The sequence below is a fragment of the Bos taurus genome, chromosome X, assembly GCF_002263795.3.
Source record: "Bos taurus isolate L1 Dominette 01449 registration number 42190680 breed Hereford chromosome X, ARS-UCD2.0, whole genome shotgun sequence".
NCBI lineage: Eukaryota > Metazoa > Chordata > Mammalia > Artiodactyla > Bovidae > Bos > Bos taurus.
In genome coordinates this window covers 57,708,559-57,716,501 of record NC_037357.1, presented here as the reverse complement: position 1 = coordinate 57,716,501, position 7,943 = coordinate 57,708,559, and the positions used below count along the sequence as shown (strand labels likewise).

Here is a 7,943-nt window from a genome sequence, read left to right as displayed (position 1 = left end):
ATACTTATAGCTGATTCATATTGTTGTACAGCAGAAACCAACACAGCATTGTAAAGCAGTTATATGCCAATTTTTTTTAAAGTATACATGAATAACTTAAAAGGAATGGGGCTAGATTTAACAAAAAGGGGAGCACAGAAGGAATCTCATCTTACCCAGCAGTCCTTCATCCTTTCTCAACAGCAACCTCCTTCTCCCACTTCCCATCATACTAGGCAGGTGTGGGATGTGGGTGAGGTGGTGTTTTTGTGCTAGGAGTTACCTCCTATAGATTATGGAAGGTTAGGAGAACCGTGTCTTTCTTTGTACCCAAAGGGCCACTGAGAAGGGAATGTAAGAAGCAGTACTCTCTGTCTCTAGCCATTTTTCTCCCCTCCTGGAGACTGGAGCAATAAGTAGAAAACACTGTCATAGATGTTTCTAAAGTCAGGTATTTCCCAGAGGCTCAAAGGCACTCTGAGTCTTCCAGGCTCAGTTGGCTTCTTTCACCTGGGGTTCTGCTGCTTCTTAAGCTCACATCGGAGGAGCAGAAGGAAAGGACCAAGGAGTCTGTTGGCCTCCTTGAACTATGCAGAATCTTATGGTTAAAGAAGTCAGAAGGAGGTAGTACCTGAGGGTGACGAGTAAGAGGCCATTGTGAGAGTTCTCCAGAAAGTTTAGTGGTCTTCAAATTCTACATATACTACTTCAACCTCCTATGCATATGATAGATGCTCATGGAATGCTTACTGACTTGAAAGGAAAATGAAGTCACATTCTTTGAAGCCATGGCTAGCTTCCATTAAGCCCATATAGATTTTTTTCTTGGATAGGGGCTAGTAACATAGCCTGTACCGATCTTCAGGACTTTTCAAATCATTGTATAGGAGCTACAACCATGATACATGTTGGGGAAAAAATACCCTTTTGACAAAAGCCAGCACCATCTGTAACATGCATTAAATTTAAGGGTTTGAGATTCACCGAGGTGAATTGACTTATTGAGCTTCTATAGTAGGATGAGGAGGAAGGTAAGACCATAAAATAAATATTCTAATTCTTCTTCTGCTAAGAGAATAATTTCATTCCCCTGGTTACAATGGTGACAAAGGAAATTCCACTGTTTGATAGTTCTGCTGCTGTCACTTCAGTTGTGTCCGACTCTGTGTGACCCCATAGATGGCAGCCCACAAGGCTCCCCCGTCCCTGTGATTCTCCAGGCAAGAATTCTGGAGTGGGTTGCCATTTCCTTCTCCAATTCATGAAAGTTAAAAGTGAAAGTGAAGTCACTCAGTCGTGTCCGACTCTACGCGACCCCATGGACTGCAGTCAACCAGGCTCCTCCATCCATGGGATTTTCCAGGCAGGAGTACTGGAGTGGGGTGCCATCACCTTCTCCGATAGTTCTGCATACTACTAATATAAAGGTGATCAATTCACCATAAGCGGGATGCAGCCCTGAAATTAAAAGACGCTTGCTCCTTAGAAGAAAAGCTATGACAAACCTAGACAGCATATTCAAAAGCAGAGACATTACTTTGCCAACAAAGGTCCATCTAATCAAAGCTATAGTTTTTCATGTAGTCATGTATGGATGTGAGAGCTGGACAATAAAAAGACTGAATACTGAAGAATTGATGCTTTTGAACTGTGGTGCTAGAGAAGTTTCTTGTGAGTCCCTTAGACAGCAAGGAGATCAAACCAGTCAATCCTAAAGGGAGTCAACCCTGAATATTTATTGGAAGGACTGATGCTGAAGCTGAAGCTCCAATACTTTGGCCACATGATGTGACTGGAAAAGACCCTGATGCTGGGAAAGACTGAGGGCAGGAGGAGAAGGTGGCGGCAGAGGATGAGATGGTTGGATGGTATTATCGACTCAGTGGACATGAGTTTGAGCAAACTCTGGGAGACAGTGAAAGACAGGGAAGCCTGGCATGCTGCAGTCCATGGGGTTGCAAAGAGTTGGACACGACTGAGAGACTGAACAACAAAAGAATAGGGAAGTAGCATTATGGTGACTCATCAGATGCAAGATGCCCACTCCCCAGCCCTGACTAAGTTGTATTTCCAAGAACTTCATATAGAATGTGACAATGCTAACTTTGCATATGTTTATGATTAAGGTCCTGCAACATCTCATCTCTTATGTATTTCCACAGCACATTTCCCTTTGAATACATGCATCTTTTTCATTTTATAAAATGCTAAGTACTATAATGGTTCCTTTTGCACATTCGTTTTCTTTCTGAAAACAATTTCTTCATATACGAACCATTTTTTTGTAACACAGGTTACATCTGCATAGCAAGGGAAGAATGTTCTTTGTCAATTAATGATGCTTGGTCAGTTGGATATCCATATAGTAAAAAAAAAAAAAGTGACTCAACTTCTATTTTGCATATGCACAAAAGTTCATCCCATGTGGGTTAATAAAATAGCATATTTGTGATCTTGTGGCTAGGCAATAAACATGTAGAGTAGCTGTTTTAATACCCATGTCTACTAATTCTCTTGGCTGTGCATTTTGGGGACTATTTATATTGATTGATTTTTCTCCTCATTATGAGTTGTATTTTCCTGCTTCTTTGCATGCCTGGTACTTTTTGACTAGATGCCAGACACTTTGGATTTTACATGGTTGGCTGATGGATTTTTTTTTTTTTTTAATTCCCTTTTTTAAAGCTTTGTTTTAAGACACAATTGAGACACTTGGAAACAGTTTGATCATTCTGAGTTTTGCTTTTAAGAGTTGTTAGATTATACCAGAAGCTACCAAAATATTTTAGTCTAGGGTTAAATTTGTCCTCTCTACTGAGATAATATCCTTCTGTGTACTTTATCTGATGTCCCAATCATTAAGAGATTTCTTGACTTTGGCTTTTAGGAATGTGAACTCTTAACAGTTCTGTCTGAGCTCCAAGAATTGTTCTGCCTGCTCCTTTTCTGAGGGTAGTTTCCTCACAACACATGCTCAGAACTGACTGGAAAATTGGAAAAGGTAGCATCTGCATGTTTCCATAGCTCTCACTCTGTGTATACTCCTATTACTGTGCCCTGCATATTCTAACACCTTGGCCTCCTGAAATCCTCCACTCTATCTCCTCAACTTAGTGAGAATACCAGACTCTTTCCAGTTTTGCACTTCCTGCATTATGTGCTGGAAACTATTTCCCAGAAATAAGCTAGGGCAATCATAGGGCTCACCTTCTGTGTTTCCTTTCTCTCAGGGATCCTGTGAGGTCTTGCTGTCCAATGTTTATAAAGCATTGTTTTGTATATTTGTCTTTTTTCCAGTTTTGTTTAGAAATAATTAACATTTATTTCTGTGTAAGTTGAAGGCACAGAGCATGATGGTTTGATATACATATATTGTGAAATGATTACCACGATAGGTTCAGCAAACATCCATCTTATAAAGATACAGTAAAGAGGAAAGAAAGAAAAAAAAACTTTTTGCTTATCATGAGAAATCAGGACTTACTTTCTTAACTTTCCTATATATCATATAGCAGTGTTAGCTATAGTTATCATATTGTATATTACAACCCCATTCTGTGCTGTGCTTAGTCCCTCAGTTGTGTCCAACTCTTTGCAACTCCATGGACTGTAACCCACCAGGCTCCTCTGTCCATGGGGATTCTCCAGGCAAGAATACTGGAGTGGGTTGCCATGCCCTCCTCCTGGGGATCTTCCCAACCCAGGGATCGAACCCAGGTCTCCTTCATTGCAAGCAGATTCTTTACCATCTGAGAAGCCCATATTATATCCCTAGTACTTACATATTTTGCAACTAGAAGTTTGGACCTTTTGACCACTTCCTCCAATTCCACCTCCATCTCTAATAATCACAAATCTGATCTCTTTTTCTATGAGTTTTTAAAAAAGATTTCACATGTAAATAAGGTCATAAACTATTTATCATTTTCTGTCTGACATTTCATTTAGTATAATGTCTTCGAGGTCCATCCATATGTTGCAAATGATAAGATTTCATTCTTTTTGTGGCTAAGTAATAGTTCACTGTGTGTGTGTGTATTTTTTAGATCATAACTTCTTTATCCATTCATCTATTGATGGGTATTTAAATTGCTTCCACATCTTGGTTATTATAAATAATACTGCTATGAATATTGGGATACAGATATATTTTTTAGTTTGTGTTTTCCTTTGGATATGTTCCAGAAGTAAAATTGCTCAATCACATGGTGATTTTATTTTTAATTTTTGAGGGCCTTCCATACTATTTTTCACAGTGTCTATACCAATTTACAATCCCACCAGCTGTGCACAAGAATTCTCTTTTTGCCACATCCACACCAGCATCTTTTTTTGATGATGGCCATTCTAACAAATGTGAATTTTTAATTTGATTTTAATTTGCATTTCCTTAATGATTAGTGATGTTGAGCATCTTTCCACATATCCGTTGGCCTCTCATATATCTTTTTTGGAATAATGTCTATTACAGTCCTTTGCCTATTTTTAAATAGGGTTATTTGTTTTTCTGCTATTGAGTTGTGTGAGTTCTTTAATATTTTATATGTTAATCTCTCATATGTATGACTTGCAAATATTTTTATCATCCCATAAGTTTTCTTTTCATTTTATTGATGGCTTCTTTTGCTGTGAAGAGGTTTTTTAGTTTGAGGTAGTCCCACTTGCTTACCTTTTTATTTTGTTGTTAGTGCTTTATGTGTCATATCCAAAAAAACCATTACCAAGACTCATGTCAAGGAGATTTAGTCCAATGTTTTCTTCTAGATGTTTTATGATTTCAGGTCTTACATATAAGTTTTTCATCCATTTTGAGTTAGTATTTATGAGAGGTATCAGGTATAAGGCATGTGTTCAGCTTCATTCTTTTTTTTATTGAAATATAGTTGATTTACAATATGGTATTAGTTTCTGGTGTATAGCAAAGGGATTCAGTTATATATATGTAATGTATATAATATATATGTATATATTCTTTTCCATGGTGGTTTATTACAGGATTTTTTTTTTTTTTTTGCAGTTCAATAACTTTATTGGTTAATCAGCAGTTAGTTCTCATCCACATTGACTGTCTGTAGATCTTTGAAGGTGGTGACAGGCACATAGGTAACCAACGTGTAGAGCTTGTTTGGCGAGTCTTCGTCTTCATTACGTTTTCTGGACAACTGCACACGGATCCGGTATGCATCATTTCTTATTCCTTGGGCCCAGATGGCTTTGTTGAGTCTGGTGTCGATGTGCACATCTGGAGTTCCCATCTCCTTCATGGTAAATTTCCAGATGTCTTTGAGTGCCCTAGGGGCATGCTTCTTAAAACCCACTCCATGGATGCGCTTGTGAATGTTGATAGTGTATTCTCTGATCACCATCTCATTGATGGCAGACCAGCCCTTCTTCTTGCCCCCCTTCTTTGCGGGAGCCATCTAAACAAACCCAGGTGACAAGGACGCTCAGGGTGAGTGTGTCAAACCTAAGTCAAGGCCTCCCTCCTGGCCCAGCCTCACGCAGCCGCTCTTGGGATGGTTTCTGGTCACCTATTACAGGATATTGATATAGTTCCCTGTGCTACACAGTAGGACCTTGTTGTTTATCCATTCTATATATACCAGTTTACATCTGCTAAACCCAAACTCCCAATCTAGCCATTCCCTCCCCCCTCCCCACCATGGCAACCACAAGCCTCTTCTCTATGTCTGTGAGTCTTTTCCTGTTTCATAGATAAGTTCGTTTGTGTCATATTTTAGATTCCACATATAAGTGACATCATATGGTATTTGTCTTTCTCTTTCTAACTTCACTTAATATACTGATCTCTAGATCCATACTTGTAGCTGCAAATGGCATTATTTCATTCTTTTTATGGCTGAGTAATATTTCATTATATCTATATATATGTATACACACACACACACACACACACACGCCAAATCTTCTGTCAATGGACATTTACGGTGATATATTGGCTATTGTAAATAGTGTTGCTATGAACACAGGGATGCATGCATCTTTTGGAATGATAGTTTTATCTGGATATATGCTCAGGAGTGGGATTGCTGGATCATATGGTAACTTTATTTTTATTTTTAAGGAACCTCCATACTGTTCTCCATAGTGCCTGTACCAATTTATATTTCCACTAACTGTGTAGGAGGGTTCCCTTTTCTCCAGACCCTTTCCAGCATTTGTTATTTGTAGATGTTTTAATAATGGCCATTCTCATTGGAAAAGACCTGGATGCTGGGAAATATTGAAGTTGGGAGGAGAAGGGGATGACAGAGGATGAGATGGTTTGATGGCATCACCAACTTGATGGACATGAGTTTGAGCCAGCTCCAGGAGTTGGTGATGGACAGGGAAGCCTGGCATGCTGTGGTCCATGGGGTTGCAAAGAGTCAGATACTACTGAGCGACTGAATTGAACTGACTGATTTGGACTGGTGTGAGGTGATACCTCATTGTAGTTTTGATGGGCATTTCTCTAATAATTACCAGTTTCATTCTGAATAGCAATTATTCCAGTACCATTTATTATAGATACTGTCTTTTCTCCTTTGCAGGTTCTTCATTCCCTGGTTGACTGTATATGTTTGGGTTTATTTCTGAGCTCTCAATTCTGTTCCATTGGTCTATTGAAATGGCAACCCACTCCAGTACTCTTGCCTGGAAAATCCCATGGGAGGACTCTGGTAAGCTACAGTCCATGGGGTCACAAAGAGTCAGACACGACTGAGTGACTTCACTTCACATCATACTATTTTGATGGCTATAGCTTTATAGTATAGCTTGAAATCAAGAACTGTGATGTCTCCTGCTTTATTAGAATTTTTTGACTATGAGTATTTTCTGGCTCTGTATAAATTTTAGGACTGTTTTTTTCTATTCCTATAAACAACACCTTTGTAATTTTGATAGGGATTGCACTGGATCTACAGATAGCTTTTGGTATTATTGACATTTTAACAATATTAATTCTTCCAATCCATGAATATAGGATACATTTCCATTTGTTTGTTCCTTCTTCAATTTCTTTCATCAATGTCTTACAGTTTTCAGAGTATAAATCTTCAATCTCCTTAATTAAATTTATTCCTAAAGGTTTTTTAAAAATACTACTGTAAATGGGATTGATTTCTTTATTTCTTTTTCAGAAAAGTCATTACTTTACACAAATGCTACCAATTTTTGTATTTTAATTTTGTATCCTGCAAATTGAATTCATTGATCAAATATGTTTTTTGGCTGAACTTTTAGGATTTTCTATGTATAAAATCATGTCATTTGCAAATAGAGACAATGTTACTTTTTCCTTTTCAATTCTACTATCTTTTTATTTTTTTCTTGCCTGATTGCTCTAGCTAAGACTTCTAGTAATTTGTTGAGTAGGAATGATAGAGTGGGCACCACTGTCTTGTTCCTAACCTTAGACAGCTCTGCATATTACTAATATAAAGCCCACTCAGTTTGCCATAAGCAGGAATAGAGAAATAGCTTTATGGTGACTCATCAGATGTAAAATGCTTGCCTCCACTCCACCCTCCCCAACTAAATTATATTTCATACAGAACTGTAATAATGCTAAATATAATAATGCTTTATGTATGTTCTTGATTAGAATCCTGTTACATTTCCTGTAACATCTGTTACATTTCCATGGTACATTTCCCTTTGAATACAAGTATCTTTTTCATTTTATGAAATGCCAGATACTACAATGGTTCTTCTTGCACATTTGTTTTCTTTCATGAAAATATTTTTTTAAAGTTTTCATTCATTGATTTATAGAAGCATGCTTTACTTTTAATGACACTGTATCTAAGCCGTTGCTAGCCAGGCCTTAATTATGTTCCTGCTTTCTGTCTCCCCTTTGTTTTCTCCTGTCTTTTTCTTCCTACCTTGTAATTATAAATAGTGTAATGTTCAACTTGACTGGCTTGCATTTAGGACTTTCCCCAAAGGCCTTAACAGAG

The 7,943-nt window shown here is 37.9% G+C and overlaps 1 pseudogene; it reads right to left on the bottom strand.

The window, feature by feature from the left end:
• Positions 1–4,661: 4,661 nt before the first annotated feature.
• LOC784773 (60S ribosomal protein L31 pseudogene) lies at positions 4,662–5,399 on the bottom strand (annotated as a pseudogene).
• Positions 5,400–7,943: the final 2,544 nt, after the last annotated feature.